At 44.5% G+C, this 17,303-nt stretch overlaps 2 long non-coding RNA genes across 4 annotated transcripts in view; one reads left to right on the top strand and one right to left on the bottom strand.

Moving 5' to 3' along the window:
• Nucleotides 1–17,303, top strand: part of LOC122543461 — a 66,306-nt gene that overhangs the window by 6,434 nt on the left and 42,569 nt on the right. The window contains exon 3 of one of the 3 annotated variants that reach the window (XR_006310034.1): nt 8,439–8,775. The exons of the other annotated variants lie outside the window; for them this stretch is intronic. This is a non-coding gene — a long non-coding RNA (uncharacterized LOC122543461). Of the gene's footprint in view, nt 1–8,438; nt 8,776–17,303 lie in introns of those variants that run through there. 3 annotated transcript variants of the gene reach the window in all.
• LOC122543460 overlaps nt 352–17,303 on the bottom strand; it is a 70,500-nt gene continuing 53,548 nt past the window's right edge. The window contains exons 2-3 of the long non-coding RNA XR_006310032.1: nt 3,535–3,966; nt 352–388 (exon numbers count right to left, since the gene is read on the bottom strand). This is a non-coding gene — a long non-coding RNA (uncharacterized LOC122543460). The remainder of the gene's footprint in view (nt 389–3,534; nt 3,967–17,303) is intronic.

The raw sequence follows: 17,303 nt of genomic DNA, 5'->3' as shown, positions 1-17,303 counted from the left end.
TTGTCAGATTTATCATAATTGAAATTCCGTCAGATGTTGAACTTGGAAGGAAACACCACTGTTCACAGTCGGATGAAACCATAGCTAGAGCATGAGGTTTCAGTTGACCATCTGGCCACTCCAGACACAAGAGTGTCACAGTGAGGAGAGTCCGGAAAAATGTGGTGACTGTAGGAAATGGTTTAGATGAACTGGAAAGACACTGGCACGTTGATACTGAGGTGGAGAAAGTGAGGTCTGCAGATGCTGGAGATCAGAGCTGGAAATGTGTTGCTGGAAAAGCGCAGCAGGTCAGGCAGCATCCAGGGAACAGGAGAATCGACGTTTCAGGCATAAGCCCTTCTTCAGGAATGGGGAAAGTTTGTGATACTGAGGTGGCCTATCGAGTCTGCAACAGTTAAAAAGCAATTACTTCATGTTACGTCACAGGGTAAACCCTTCTGCTTAATTTCAACCAGCAAAACAGACAAGGTGCAGTAATCTGTGAAAATTTGAGAAGCCAAGAACTATTTAAAGTAAAAATTAACATTATTTCTTAAAGTATCACAGATAATAATAACTAACAACTATTCCAAACTCCTTTCTCTAACCTATCTTTTACCTTCCTCTTCTACAGTAGTAGTCCGATAAAACCCCTGATTAAGATTTACCAAAATTCAAAGTTTAAAACCAGCCACCTATTGTATCTTCCTCTGTAGATTTGCTCTCCAGGTAGGTGACGTTCTTTTTCCTCTGTGCAAACTCTCTGGACAGGTACCTTTCACAGAGTTCTGTGTTTAATTCTTCCTGATCTTCTGCTCCCAAAGCCTCAGATTGTGTCATTGGTTTTAATATTGTCAATATGCTGAATTCAAACTTGATTGGAGTTTGGTATTTTTTGGGGGGGACATAATTTAAAGTGATTGGCTGAATTCAAATTTATTTTTGTCTCCAGGCAACTAGCTACATGAGCTGCTGGATCAAAAGGTTACATGATATCTTGTTCAGAATGTTTAGTGCCGTCACGTAGTTATGTTCGCTTTTCATTCTCTTAAAAGTGCAGTGAACTCACATCTTCACGGTGGGTCAGTGGTTAGCACTGCTGCCTCACAGCACCAGGGTCCCAGGTTCAATTCCAGCGGCGGGCAACTGTCTGTGTGGAGTTTGCACGTTCTCCCCATTTCTGCGTGGGTTTGCTACGGTTTCCTCCCACAATCCGAAGATGTGCAGGTCAGGTGAATTGGCCATGCTAAATTGCCCACAGTGTTAGGTGCTTTAGTCAGAGGGAAAATGGGTCTGGGTGGGTTTCTCTTCGGAGGGTCGGGTTGGGCTGAAGGGCCTGTTTCCACACTATAGGGAATCTAATTAGCTACTTGCGCTTGGCACATCACCTTGCATGCGTTGACATTGCAGCTGTACATTTGAATAGTTCTTAAATGTTCTGCCTCTACCGCACCTAACAGGTAGCAAGTTCCAGATTCCCATTGCCCTCAGGTTCAAAACCAAGTTCCTCACATGCCCTCTAAAACTCTTGCCCCTTGACTGTCATCATTGATTCCTCCACCTGGTGGGTAAAGCTTTTTTCCTTCAACCCTGTCTATGCACCTCCAAAGTTTACACATCTCAAAAGTGCAATAAAATTTCCCAAGCTTCAGAGTAGAAACATTTGACACCGAGTCAATGAAAGTGACATTAGAAAGGTGCTTATTGGCGATGCCATTTTCAGCAAGTATCCTTATTTAAGAGAGAGTCATTGAGTTGCACAGCATGGAAACTCAACATTTGGTCCAACTCGTCCATGCCGCCCAGATATCTAAATTAATCTTGTCCCATTTCGCAGCATTTGACCCATATCTTTCTAAACACTTCAGATTCAGACACCCATCCAGATGCCTTCTAAATGCAATGGTAGCCTCCACTGCTTCCTCTGGCAGCTGATTCCATAACCTTGTGTGTAAAAACATTGCCCCTTAGGCCCCTTTTAAATCTTTTGCCTTTCATCTTAACCCTATGCCCTCTATTGTTTGGACTCCCCTGCCCTGGGAAAAAGACCTTGGCTATTCCCTCTATCCATGCCCCACATGATTTCATAAATCCCGATAAGGTCATCCTTCAGCTTCCAACCCTTCAGGAAAAACAGCCCCATCCTACTCAGCCGCTCTTAACAGCTCATACCTAGCAACATCCTTGTAAACCTTTTCTGCACCCTTTCAAGTTTAACAGTGTTTTTCCTATCGCAGGGAGACTGAATGCAGTATTGCAAAAGTGGCCATACCAAGATCCTGTACAGCCACAAAGAAATTTCAGAGTTTCCCACACACGCGTAGACACCACTACTGAAAAAATTAAAATCGGGGGGGGACTAAAGGGGTCAACATGAGACAAGGACAGATCCTTTGGAAGTTGATGCAATTGCAAGTGTCAGTGATAGAGCTGAACAAGGCCACAGTAAGTGTTAATAACAAGGATATAAATTATCGTTGATCAGTGAGCACAGAGGTGGTGGGAGAAGGGGTCTTGTGTGAGATGCCGGCAGCACAGTTTTGGTTGATCTTACGCTTCCAGATCTGGGGCTGCATGAACATGTGAGAGACTGGTCACGAATGCATTGGAATTATCAAGTCTAAGACAACATACACAGAGATGAGGGGTTCGGCAGCAGATAAGGAGGCAAATGATAAGGTTAGAGATTGTGTGGATATGTGGTGGAAGTTCATCTTGGGTCAGATGTGAGAGCAAGACTGTGAAGAGTGTTAATTAGGGGATGGAATTTATAATGACGACTGAAGACATGGCCTCCTGGATATGGGGTAAGGAAATTGAAAATATAGCGTCGCTGAAGGAATGAAGAGAGACGGTAGTGAGTTAGAGCTAGGCATTGTCAGCGTACACATGAAAATCTAAACATGGCGCTTTTGGATGGTGTCACCTCATGGCAGCATGTAGGTGGAGGGCAACGATAGATCCTTTGGGGGTACACCAAAGGTGGCTTCAGAGAGGAAAGGGACAATGCAGACAGGGCAAGGGTTTGTAAGGATGGTTGAGTCAAAGTTTGCTTTCTCTTACGTTGCATGATGATGGGTTTAAAGAAGACGAGGAGAACCAAGAGAGAGAGAGACAAATCCATTAACAACATCAGTGAACACAGAAGAGTTAGACGGTCGATAGTTCAGTGAGAATAGGTCACGATAAGCTTTGGTAGGGCCTGACAAGAGAAAACTGGAGTGAGATGGAAGTTCCTGAATAATGCAAGGAGAAAATTGCGAGGGTGTTTGGCCTGGTGAGCCTGTGGACGAGAAGGACACAGCAGAGACGGATGATCACATTGTCACTGAGACTGAGACAAGGAAGCTTCATGAACTCCTCACCGATGCTGTGGGAGGTCAGGGTGGAGGAGGCAGGGGAGACGGAGAACCCTTCAATAGTAATGTACATATGTTACAGATATTTTAAAAATCTTCACATATTTTATGTTTAATCCAAAGCTGACATTTATCCAGAAAACTGAAACCTATACCTGAAGTGCAGTTCATTAACATCAGCAGAAAGACTTACCAATGGAATAGGTTCGCTTCCAAATATGATTCACTGCAAAATTCAATCGCTGCTGTTACTTGTGAACTCTTTGGTGCGTTAGCATATTGGATGACTGTGTGACTCCCTTTCCACATTTGGAGCAGGTGAAGGGTCACTCCCCAGTTTGGATTCGCTGGTGGGATAACAGGTGGGATGATCTAGGCAAAAGTGAGGACTGCAGAAGCTGAAGATCAGAGTGGTGCTGGAAAAGCACAGCAGGTCAGGCAGCATCCGAGGAGCAGGAAAATCAACGTTTCGGGCAAAAGCCTTTCATCAGGAAACAGGTGGGATAATCTGATGAATGCCTTCCCACACTCCGAGCAGGTGACGGGTCTCTCCCCAGTGTGGATTCGCCGATGTGACAGCAACTGGGATGACCTGCTGAATCTCTGTGCTCACTCTGAATTTGAACTGAATTTCAAACAGAAATATGGAAATGTGACTAAGAACTCACAAAAACAGCAGAAGGATGGAACAAATCAGCTGAATAAATCTGTTAATTTGCAGGGTTGGGAAGAGGATAATGTGATCAAGAAAGCTGCTGGATTTTTGTGAAACCCCAACTACTTCAGTAATATCCTTAAGGAAAGGGAATCCATCACCCAGTCTGGACAACTGTGTCAGAGAACAAAGATGGTGGAGTGGGGAAGGAGACGGCTTCATCTCTCCGCAGTTTGACGAGAATGTTGACAGAACCTCTCAAACTCACCAAGCTAGAAGGACTGGAGCAGCTCCTGCACAGGAAAAGCATCACTTCCAGGATACTCAGCAGCAGGTTCAGGCTGGAGAGGGATGATTCACCCCCTCCATGTTTCAGAAGGCATTTCATCTGTTGTTCAGTCCGCTGAGAAATATCGTGAACTATAGAAACGTGGGAGCAGGAGTCAGCCATTTGACCCAGTGAGACCAGAAGTTGCTCCAGGAGTTGAATTTTGCGGTTAATCACATCCAGGATTGAACCCCCATATTCAGTTTGAAATTGGGGTTTATTTTATCTACAGCTGGGATAGGATTTAGGATTCCGGCAATCAGTTTACTGCATTTTATAATTGATAATTCTTCAGCTGTCCTCAAAAAGTTTAAAGGTGAAAGCAAACAATGATTCAATTATATTTTCCCCAATTTAATTACTTGCCCACAGCTCACAATGTGATCTCCTCCACTCTGGGAGCAGCAAGCACAGATTGTGTGATGACATCACAGAGCAATATCTATTCAGTCTGCTCCACTCCCACGCTGTACTTAGCCTTCTACACTGCTCCAGTGAAGCTCAATGGGAGGTCAAGGAACACCTCTCAGTTGGTCACTTTTGAACCTTTGCCTCATGGAGTTCAGCTGTTTCTGCACCAACAGAGAGTTGTCAGGATCTCAAACACTTGGAAAGGTGCTGTAACCTAACACTATGTTGAGACGAGGCCTGCTCATCCTTGATTTCCAACTCAATGGAAAGAGTTTGTCTAACTCCCCTATCAGACACCAATCACGTCTGAAAAACTTTGAACAAAGTCTAACGTTGAATTCCATTGAATACCTCCTTCAAAATGTGATGGCGTATTTTAGCAGAAGCAGTAGGAAAAGGTAGTATATAACAAATGGGACAATTTTATATAGAGAGCAGGTACTGAAAGATTGGTGTTTCATGTACACAAGTCTTTGAAGGTCATGAGATATATTCATTCAGCAACAAATTGGATCTTGAGCTGCATTAATATTGCTATTGAGATCAAAAGGAAAAAGTAATGGTGAACGTTTCTAAAGCTCTCAGTGAGCCACAATTCAAGTGCTATGTCTAATTCTGGTCACAGTTTAACAAAAGGTGTAAGTGCCCTTTATGGCATGCTGAGGGTAATTTATCAGAATGGACTCAGTAAAGGGGAGTGGCAGAAGATTTCACAGACATACAAGATTTATAAACTGATTAAAGTTAGCAAAAGACAATCATTTCCCAAAAGCTGACTGTGCACAGAATGAGGAAAGATTAAAGTTTCTGAGTAACCGACAGACAGGGATGTGATGAGAAAATATTTCCACAGCAAATGGTGATGCCTGGAACTCTGAGGGAAGTGAATGTGAACAGTGATTGATTTCAAAGTGAAACTTAACCAGCAATTGAGAAAAATATAAAGCAAGCATACAGGGAGAACACAAGGGAATGGGTGTCACTGGATTGCTATAGAGAGCTAGCCTGGATTCATTGGATTGAATAGCTCCCTTTGTTGCATTGTCACTCTTGTGTGATCTTTTTTCATAAACTAAACATTGGAGTTCAGTTTACACTCAGGGAAATTTATGCTGCATTCACTGCAAGGGCATCAAATCAGTCCGAAGCTTTCATAGAATCCCTACAGTGTGGAAATGGACTATTGACGCAGCAAGTCCACACTGACCTTCTGAAATGGTAACCCATCCAGACCCATTCCCCACCCCTACTACTATATATTTACTCCTGACTAATGCCCCTAACCTGCATATCTGAACACTATGGGCAATTTAGCATGGCCAGTTCACCCTAACCTGCACAATCTTTGCATTGTGGGAGGAAATCGGCACATCCGCAGGAAACCCACGGAGACTTGGGGAGGATGTGCAAACTCCATACAGACAGTCACCCGAGGCTGGAATCTAACCTGCCTCCCTAGCGCTGTGAGGCAGCAGTGCTAACCACTGAGTCACCTCAGAACAGAACACAATTCTCTAGATATGCTTTGACCAGACTTTGTGGTATTTCAGTGCAGTCACACTGTTACGGCACATCTTCTCCCACAGACAGAACAACAAAATCTGTTTCCTTTGACGTTCAGATTTAGGCCCTGATGCATTGAGTGATTCTCACAGACATTGATGTTATATTTGCTTTGAGTTTCTGATCCATCAATCCTCTGCTTCCACCACCCTGTTGGTTTATAAAGCTCATCGCTGTCAGTCTGGGACAGAAATCCACAAAACACTACTTGGCTTGGCTTGATTTGTCAATCCTCCCTTCATGTGGAGGTGTTGGACTGGGGTGGACAAAGTTAAAAATCACACAACACCAGGTTATAGTGTGACAGGTTTATTTGGAAGCATGAGTTTTCAGAGCTCGTTCATCAGGTAACTAGTGGGGCAGGGTCATAAGGTACAGAACTTATAGCACAAGATCATAGTGTCATACAACTAAAATGATACACTGTGATCTTTTGCTGTACATTCTGTGTCTTACGATCCTGCCCGAATAGTTACCTGATGAAGAAGCAGCGCTCTGAAAGCCAGTTCTTCCAAATAAACCTGTTGGACTATAACCTGGTGTTGTGTAATTTGTAACTTTGTTCACCTCATTCCAAAACCGGCACCTCCAAATCATAAAACAAAACTACATCTTTTTCTCCCCCCTCCCATTAAGAACCATGGTGTGAGACCAAGGTATAGAATGACTGAATCCATAGATAGCAAGCAAAGTGTATGGACCATTCACAGTGGCTTAAGTAAGAGCAGTATAAACAGTTGAGCTTGAGGGGGTTGGCCAAGCTAAAAATTACACAACACCAGGTTATAGTCCAATGGGTTTATTTGGAACTATTAGCTTTCACAGCACTTGCTCTTTCGTCAGGCAGCTAGCAGGAACAGTGCTCCCAAATAAACCTGTTGAACGCTAACCTGGTTTTGTGTGATGTTTAACTTTGTCCACCCCAGCCCAACACCGGCGTCTCCATATCTGAGGGGGTTTGAGCACAAGGGGTTGAGTTGTTGACGTGGACCAAGACTTCCAGAAGGCTTGTGACCCAGTGTCCCACAACAGACCTGTGATCAAAGTTTAAGTTCATTGGGGGAAAAAGTATAGAATGGCTGAGTGAAAGGAAACAGAGTACTGGCTCGTAGATAAATTTCTGGTTGACAAATGGGATCTAGCTGGAGTCGCCTTGGTTTCATTCCTGGGAATCTTGATTTTCACAATATTAATGATATAAACATTGGCATACGGGGCCAATTTTAAAATATGTGGATTACATGAAGCAAAGTAGATTATGAGGATAATGTGGAAACTTCATTGGTGATATGGTGGCTCAGTGCTGCCTCACAGCGCTAGGGACCTGAGTTCGATTCCAGCTTTGGGCGACTGCCTATGTAGAGTTTGCACATTCTCCCAGTGTCTGTGTTGGTTTCCTCTGGGTGTTCCGGTTTCCTCTCGCAGTCCAAAGATGTGCAGGTTAAGGTGAATTGGCCAAGCTAAACTGCCCGTAGTGTTCAGGGATGTGTAGGTTAGGTCATAGAGTCATAGAGACGTACAGCATGGAAACAGACCTTTCGGTCCAACACGTCCATGCCGACCAGATATCTCAATCCAATCTAGTCCCACTTGCCAGCACATGGCCTATATCCCTCCAAACCCTTCCTATTCATATACCCATCCAAATGCCTCTTAAATGTTGCAATTGTACCAGCCTCCACCACTTCCTCTGGCAGCTCATTCCATACACGTACCACCCTCTGTGTGAAAAAGTTGCCCCTTAGGATTCTTTCAAATCTTTCCCCTCTCACCTTAAACCTACGCCCTCTAGTTCTGGTCTCCCCGACCGTAGGGAAACGACTTTGCCTATTTACCTATCCATGCCCCTCATAATTTTGTAAACCCCTATAAGATCACCCCCCAGCCTCCGACGCTCCAGGCAACGAACTAATCGAGTTGTTCGACCCAGTATAACATTGTTGCCTTATTGAGAACACTTGGTGCTGTGTCCAGTGGTTCTGCTGCTTTTAACTCTCTTAAAAGGTACACCCACATCTTCATAACAGTAGGAACAAAGTCAAATTAACCGCAACATCAACTCTACATTCCCGTTTACCTTTGATTCTAGGTTTGATGTTTTGTTGACATGCATCTAAATAAAGTCCTTAAATTCCTTCAGAATTTTTCAGTGCATTAGAAAAGGGCAGAAGAGGATTCGTTGCCTCGCTGCGGGAATCCAGTATCACAAAAGACAGAACCATCCCAGAAAGACTGGCAGTGTGTGCAAGTTCAATCAGAGCATAAAGGTACTGTTTGTTTAGCAGTCTCTGAAAAGTCAGGGCCTGGGGAAATGGAAAAACATCTAGAGTAGCTGAAGAGACAAGCATCCTGTAACAGGAAACTGCTGGAAGCTGAGCATTTGGAAAATCCATGTGTTTGATCTAGATCCGTTTAGAAGATAATAAGGAAAAAGCTCCAGAAACCAAATAGAGTCAGAGTCATAGACCCTTCGGTCCAACCGCTCCATGCCGACCAGATATCCCAACCCAAACTAGTCCCACCTGCCAGCACCCGGCCCATATCCCTCCAAACCCTTCCTATTCATTTTAAGGTGCTATGAGCCTGCACTCCAAGGTCTCTTTGTTCAGCAACATTCCCTCGGATCTTACCATTAAGTGTATAAATCCTGCTAAGATTTGCTTTCCCAAATGCAGCACCTCACATTTATCTGAATTAAACTCCATCTGCCACTTCTCAGCTCATTGGCTCATTTGGTCAAGATCCTGTTGTAATCTGAGGTAACCCTCTTCGCTGTCCACTACACCTCTAATTTTGGTGTCATCCACAAACTTACTAACTGTACCCCTTATGCTCGCATCCAAATCATTTACGTAAATGACAAAAAGTAGAGGACCCAGCACCTATCCTTGTGGCACTCCACTGGTCACAGGCCTCCAGTCTGAAAAACAACCCTCCACCACCACCCTTTGTTTTCTACCTTTGAGCCAGTTCTGTAACCAAATGGCTAGTTTTCCCTGTATTCAATGAGATCTAACCTTGCTAATCGATCTCCCATGGGGATCCTTGTCGAACGCCTTACTGAAGTCCACATATATCACATCCACCGCCCTGCCGTCATCAATCCTCTTTTTCAAAAAACTCAATCAAGTTTGAGAGACATGATTTCCCACACACAAAGCCATGTTGACTATCCCTAATCAGTCCTTGCCTTTCCAAATACATGTACATCCTGTCCCTCAGGATTCCCTCCAACAACTTGCCCACCACTGACGTCAGGTTCACTGGTTTACAGTTCCCTGGCTTGTCCTTACCACCCTTCTTAAACAGTGGCACCACATTTGCCAACCTCCAGTCTTCCGGCACCTCACCTGTGACTATCGACGATACAAATATCTCAGCAAGAGGCTCAGTGTGCCGTAGTCAGGAGAAATATAGGATAGGGGAATGGGTTTGGATGGAATACTCTTCAGAGTGTCGGTTTTGACTTGGGCAAATGGCCAATTTCCACATGGTAGGGATTTTATTTAAAAAAAGCAACTAGCGAGGTTCCTGAAGAAGGGCTTATGCCCGAAACGTCGATTCTCCTGTTCCTTGGATGCTGCCTGACCTGCTGCGCTTTTCCAGCAACACATTTTCAACTAGCTAGGTTAGTCAGGCGAATGGATCAGAAGTAGATGAAGTTTGATGTGGAGAAGTATCAGGTCATAAATATTGGGGGGATGAACATGCAGATAAAGGGTACAACTTTAAAGGAGCAGCGTTAATAAAACATAAAATATCTGAGGTGTTATTATTAGTGGCCAGAGCAAGGAGGTGGTATTGAAGACAGACGTTTGCTATCAGCTGAAGTTCTATTTCCAGTTCTGAGCACCACACCTTCGGACGGTTGTGATGGGAGTGGTGAAAGTACAGAGAAGGTTCATGTGAACTGGCTCAGCGATGAAGAATTTCAGTTTTGAAGATAGATTGGAGAAGTTAAGACTGTTTGCAATGGACGCAAGAAAGCCAAGAGTAGATCTGATTCAAAATCACGAGAGAGCTGAACAGAATCATTAGGGGGCAAATGTCCCCAATCATGAGACAATTGAGAACAGCTCAAGAATGTAAGTAATTTGTAAAAGGATCAAAAATGATAGGTGGAGAACATTTTTAAATAGCGACAGCTATGTACTTGGAATGAATGGACTGAGGGTTTGGTGGAGGCAGGTTCAATCAAGGTATGTCGGGAGGCCGCTCTGTGGTTATTTGTAAAGAAGGAATGTGGAGCGCAGTGGGGACAGGCAACAAAACATCCTTGAATCTGTATCTCCTTCACTGTTGATCTGAAGTCACATCTGTACACACTGACCTGAAAGCCATGATGCCAAGTTCAGCTGCTTTGTCCAGACTTCAATGAAGGGCAGGAATGAGGGCAAGAGTCAGCTAGCACTGTTACATTGATTTAATTGTGGCTGGTGTTGTAGCTGCACTGGTTATTTAACACTGTCATTAATTGTTCAATAAGAGAACAAGCCCTAGTTTCAGTGAACCTGCCTCACAATTAAACTTCCTCATTCCTTGGAGGGAGTGGAGTTTGTAGAAGGAACTTAACACAATGGCTTCAATCTTCTCAATAGAGAGACAGTGTCATACATAAAGGAACAAGCCCCTTCGGCCCATCTCATTCATGCTGACCAGGTTTCCCAAACTAAACTAGTCTGATTTGCCCACATCTGGCCCACATCCTTCTAAACCTTTCCTATCCATGTACCCGACTCGATGTCTTTTAAGTGTTGTAATTGTACCCGCCTCCACCACACCCTCTCTGAAAAAGTTGTCCCTCAAGTTCCTTTTATACCTTTCTCCTCTCACCTTAAACGTATGCCCTTTAGTTTTGGACTCTCCTACCCTGAGGAATAGACCTTTGTTATTAACATTATCCATTCCCCTCATGATTTTATAAACCAATACTTAAATGGAAGAAGTTTGTGTACATCCTGTAGTAGGTATCTGAGAAGCCAGGAAGGTGTGTGACTGGGAAGGAAGTTGGAGGTGATGGTGTTCACCTCCACCTGCCAACCTGGCCCTTCACCGTGGTGGAGGTTGGGAGTTTCAGAGATTCTGTCAGAATTCTATTCAAGTTGCAGATAGATAACATCTTTCTCCTTCACCCCTGTCTCTTTCTCTGTTCTTCCACCAGAGTCTTGTGTTTGTCCAGACCAGGTAGCAGGTTCTCTTCCCTGATGGATAACAGGCAACCAGTTTTATGACAATTCAGCAGTTTTCAGGGACACTATTTCCTCGTTCCTGCCCTGCAAGTTATCACTTCAATTTCACAATACTTTATATTTTATTCTTTGTCACTCTATTGATTTCTTTTTAACGTTGATTTCAAAGGGTATTGGGGAGAGGGACGATTTACAGTTGGGAAACTGAAACCAAACATCACATTAGCATCTGATGGAGTCACACAGTTAATGATAACCTGAATATAATCATGGATGATGTAGCACCATTGACAGTGGGGAGAAACCATTCCCATATTAGTGTGGTCAAGGCTTCATTAGACTATCTGGTTTGTCAGGACATAAACACAGTCACAACAGGGACAAACCATGGAAATGTGTGAAGGGATTCAAGAATCCCTATCAGCTAGAAATTGACAAAATGCTAGCCCAGTCAGAGATACCCAAATTATATAAATTAATAAATACTAATTCATCTGAAGGTTGCTCAATTATAGTGTATTGACAGAATTTTCCATGTTTGTTTAATATTTCCAGCATCTGTCCCTAATTTCCTTTTGATCAACCAGGAAATGTGGAGAGTGTGGAACTTATTATATAAACTTTGTAAATCTGATCTGAGTTGGAAACTCTCGGGTCCAACCACATTCACTAATTGCATGCAGAAAAGGATTAGTTATCCCATTTAGAACATAGAACAGTTACAGCACGAGAACAGGCCCTTTGGCCCAGGGTGTCGTGCTGAACATGACGCCAAAATAAATTGATTCTTTCTACCTGCCCTTGGTCCTAGAATCATCAAGTCATAGAGATGTACACCTCAGAAACAGACCCTTCAGCTAAACTCATCCATGCCGACCAGATATCCTAACCTAATCTAGTCCCATTCGCCAGCACTTGGCCCATATTCCTCTCAACCCTTCCTAGTCATATACCCTTCCTAGTCATATACCCTTCCTAGTCATATACCCATCCAGATGCCTTTTAGATGTTGCAATTGCACCAGCCTCCACCATTTCCTCTGGCAACTCATTTTATATGTGCACCACCCGCTGCGTGAAAACATTGCCCCTTAGGTCCCTTTTATATCTTTTTCCTCTCACCCTCAATCTATGCCCTTTCATTCTGGACTCCCCCACCCCAGGGAAAAGACGTTGTCTATTTATCCTATCCATGCCCCTCATGATTTTATAAACCTCTATAAGGTCACCCCTCGGCCTTCGACACTCCAGGGAAAACAGCACAGCCTGCTCAGCCTCTCCGTATAGCTCAAACCCTCCAAACCTGGCAACATCCTTGTAAATCTTTTCCGAACACTTTCAAGTTTCACAACATCCTTCCGATGGGATATCATTCTATTTGCTGCACGTTCATGTGGTTATCTAAAAGACTGTTAAATGCCCCTATCATAACTGCCTTCATCCCCGCAGCGCATTCCAGACATCAACCACTCTCTATGTAAAAAACTTGCCCCTCATTTTTTTTATTTATTTGTGAGACATGAGTGTCGCTGGCTGGCCAGCATTGACAGCCCATCCCTATTTGCCCTTGAGAAGGTGGTGGTGAGCTGCCTTTTTGAATCACTGCAGTCCACTTGCTGTGAGTTGACCCACAATGCTGGTAGGGAAGGAATTCCAGAATTTTGACCCAACGACTGTGAAGGAACAGCGGTATATTTCCAAGTCAGGATGGTGAGTGGCTTGGGAGGGGAACTTGCAGGTGGTGGTGTTCCCAAGTAACTGCTGCCCTTCTAGATGGAAGTGGTCGTGGGTTTGGAAGGGGCTGTCTAAGGATCTTAAGTGAATTTTAGCAGTGCATCTTGTAGATAGTACACACTGCTGCTACTGAGCCCCGGTGGTGGAGAGATTGAATGGCTGCACCCATCCAGGCAAGTGGGGAGTGTTCCACCCCACTCCTGACTTGTGCCTTGTAGATGGTGGATAGACTTTGGGGTGTCAGGAGGTGCGTACCTTCGCATCCATTTGAACTGTCCCTCTCTCACCCTAAATGCATGCACTCTAGTCTTAGATAGTCTTGGATAAAAGATTCTGATCGTCAACCCTATCTATGCATCTCATAATTTTATAGACTTCTATCAAGTCTCCCGTCAGCCTCCACTGCTCCAGACAAAACAACCCGAGTTTTCCTAGTCCCTGTTTTACCTCTTATTCTCTAATCCAGGCAGCATCTTGATAAACCCTCTCCTCTTAACGATCATAAGCACCTTTTTATTTTAGTTGTACAATGTTGGGCACTACCCTGGTTCTGACCATTCGATTATTAGCACTTCCTGCATCAGCAATCTCAATAAATCTTTTCCCACCATAATGCAAGGTAGTAAGAGGCTGAGATGAAGCTAATCATTCCTTCCAAGAGGTAGAATGCATTAGGAGTGGATCACTAATATCATGAGGAGCATGGATGAGGTAAATAGACAAGGTCTTTTCCCTGGATTGGGGGAGTCCGGAACTAGAGGGCATAGGTTTAGGGTGAGAGGGGAAAGATATAAAAGAGATTGAGGGGGCACGTTTTTCATGCAGAGGGTGGTACATGTATGGAATGAGCTATCAGCGGAAGTGGTGGAGGCTGGTACAATTCCAACATTTAAGAGGCATTTGGATGGGTATATGAATAGGAAGGGTTTGGAGGGATATGGGCCAGGTGCTGGCAGGTGGGACTAGTTTGGGTTGGGATATCTGGTTGGCATGGACGGGTTGGACCGAAGGGTCTGTTTCCGTGCTGTACATCTCTATGACTCTAAACTCCACATCCTTCCTGTAATGTGGCGACCAGAATTGAATGCAATATTCTAGGTGCGGCCCAACCTTAGTTTTATAAAACTGCAATGTGGCATCCTGACCCTTGTATTCTATTCCCGAACAACAAAAGCAAGTATGCCATATGCCACCTTTACCACCCTGTCTAATTCTGTAGCCACTTTCAGGGAACTATGGGCTTGAACCCCAAGATCCTTCTGTACATCAATGCTGTTCAGAGTCCTGCCATTATCTGCATACTTTAACATTTGATCTCATAAAGTACAGCACCTCACACTTACCCGGATTAAACTCCATCTGCCATTTCTCCGCCCATATCCCGCTGCATCCTGTGACAACCTTCGACACTATCCACAACTCCACCAATATTTGCATTGATGATTTAGAGGTGCTGGTGTTGGACTGGGGTATACAAAGTTAAAAATCACACAACACCAGGTTATAGTCCAACAGGTTTATTTGGAAGCACTAGCTTTTGGAGCACTGCTCCTTCATCAGGTATTTGTATCGACTGCAAACTTACTAACCGCCATCTACATATTTATCTGAGTCATTTATATATATCACAAACAATAGGGGTCCCAGTATGGATCCTTGCAGAACATCACTAGTCATGGACACCCAGTTAGAAAAACACCCTTCCACCACTACCCTCTGCCTTCTTCTCACAAGCCAATTCTGAATCCATGCAGCCAGGTCACCGTGGATCCCAGCGTAGCTACATGTGGCACGGTGGCTCAGTGGTTAGCACTGCTGCCTCACAGCACCAGCCTCGGGTGACTGTGTGGAGTTCACATGTTCTGCGTGGGTTCCCTCCCAGTGCTCTGGTTTCATCCCATAGTCTAAAGATCTGCAACTTAGGTGGATCTGCTAAGCTAAATTGCGCATAGATGTTGCCAGGGTTTGAGCTATAGCGAGAGGCTGAATAGGCTGTTTTCCCTGGAGCCCTCGATGTTGCGCCAACCTGTGAACCCAATCCGAAGCCCGTCTAACCTACGCTATTCCATTCTCATCCATATGCCAATCCAATGACCATTTAAATGCCCTTAAAGTTGGTGAGTCTACTTCTGTTACAGGCAAGGCACTCAATGCTCTCATAGCTCTGAGTAAAGAAGCTATCTCTAACATCTGTCCTATAGCTATCACCCCTCAATTTAAAGCTATGTCCCCTCATGCTAGCCATCACCATCCAAGGGAAAAGGCTCTCACTGTCCACCCTATCTAATCCTCTGATAATCTTATATGTCTCTTTAAAGTCATCTCTCAACCTTCTCTCTAATGAAAACAGCCTCAGTTCCCTCAGCCTTTCCTCCTAAGACCTTCCCTCCAGATCAGGCAACGTCCTGGTAAATCTCCTCTGCACCCTTTCCAGTGCTTCCACATCCTTCCTATAATGCAGGGACCAGAACTGTACACAATACTCCAAGTGTGACCACACCAGAGTGTTGTACAGCTGCAGCATGACCTTGTGGCTCCGAAACGCAATCCCTCCACCAATAAAAGCTAACACACTGTATGACGTCTTAACAACCCTATCAACCTGAGTGGCAACTTTCAGGGATCTATGTACGTGGACACCGAGATCTCTCTGCTCATGTACACTACAGAGGTTTGAATGACCTCAAGACTACAGGGCGGGAGTATGGCTAGGATTGTCAAGTCTAGAGGTGACAAAGAAATGGATAAACGTTTCAGCAGCAGATATATTGAAACTCAGGAGGAATTAGATAATGTTCCTGGGATGGCCTTAGACGGTCTTGGTGATGATGGAGTGTTATGGACTCGGCCAGACCATTCAAAACATTCTTAAGCAGGCAGCCCAGACCGTAACTTTGCAATTTCTTTCAGTAAGTGTACAGTGAAAACTAACCGGAGTAAGTTAGCTCAGTTGACTACCAGGTTTTAAAACAGAAAAAAAAATTCACACAATTATAGAATGAAACACAAAAAAACAGAATATAGAATACCCTCAGAATTCAGACTACCTCAAACTAGACTTAATTATGCTGTTCCGAATATAGACAACGGTCCCAATAAACAAACCCCTTAAACACAGAGCAAAGAATGAAACAAAACTTACAGGTTGAAATTAGAGGGGCATAAGGAGAGAGAATCTAGCAGCCTGTTTGCATAAAGCCCACTGCTGAACTGACTCGAACTTAACTTCAGCTTCTAGGATTGACCACTCCCCTTTCATTATACAGGTCACTTCTAAAGCATAAAAGCTCATCTGTTATCGTATAAACAAAAAGGCCTCCCAATACCCTTTCATCTCTGTACCAAACCCAGCCAATTCAGAGGCAGAGAGGTCAGGAAGAAGATTGCAGGTTAGGAAGGTGGTGCTGAGTTCGAGGGTTGGGACTGAGACAAGGTGGGGGGAGGGGAAATGAGGAAACTGGAGAAATCTGAGTTCATCCCTTGTGGTTGGAGGGTTCCTAGGCAGAAGATGAGACGCTCTTCCTTTGTGTTGCTATGGTCTGGCGATGGAGGAGTCCAAGGACCTGCATGTCCTTGATGGAGTGGGAGGGGGAGTTGAAGTGTCGAGCCACGGGGTGGTTGGGTTGGTTGGTCTGGGTGTCCCAGAGGTGTTCTCTGAAACGTTCCGCAAGTAGGCGGCCTGTCTCCCCAATATAGAGGTGGCCACCGTACCAACCACTGACACCCTCCTTCGACTAACTGAACTGGTCCTCACTCTGAACAACTTCTCTTTCCAATCCTCCCACTTCCTCCAAACCAAAGGAGTAGCCATGGGCATCCGCATGGGCCCCAGCTATGCCTGCCTCTTCGTAGATTAGATTAGATTAGATTACTTACAGTGTGGAAACAGGCCCTTCGGCCCAACAAGTCCACACCGCCCCGCCGAAGCGCAACCCACCCATACCCTTACGTTTACCCCTTACCTAACACTACGGGCAATTTAGCATGGCCAGTTCACCTGAACTGCACATCTTTGGACTGTGGGAGGAAACCGGAGCACCCGGAGGAAACCCACGCAGACACGGGGAGAACGTGCAAACTCCA

This window comes from Chiloscyllium plagiosum, chromosome 44 (genome assembly GCF_004010195.1).
Source record: "Chiloscyllium plagiosum isolate BGI_BamShark_2017 chromosome 44, ASM401019v2, whole genome shotgun sequence".
Classification (NCBI taxonomy): Eukaryota; Metazoa; Chordata; class Chondrichthyes; order Orectolobiformes; family Hemiscylliidae; genus Chiloscyllium; species Chiloscyllium plagiosum.
Note: the sequence above shows the minus strand (reverse complement) of the source record. Positions and strands in the feature narration are given on the sequence as shown.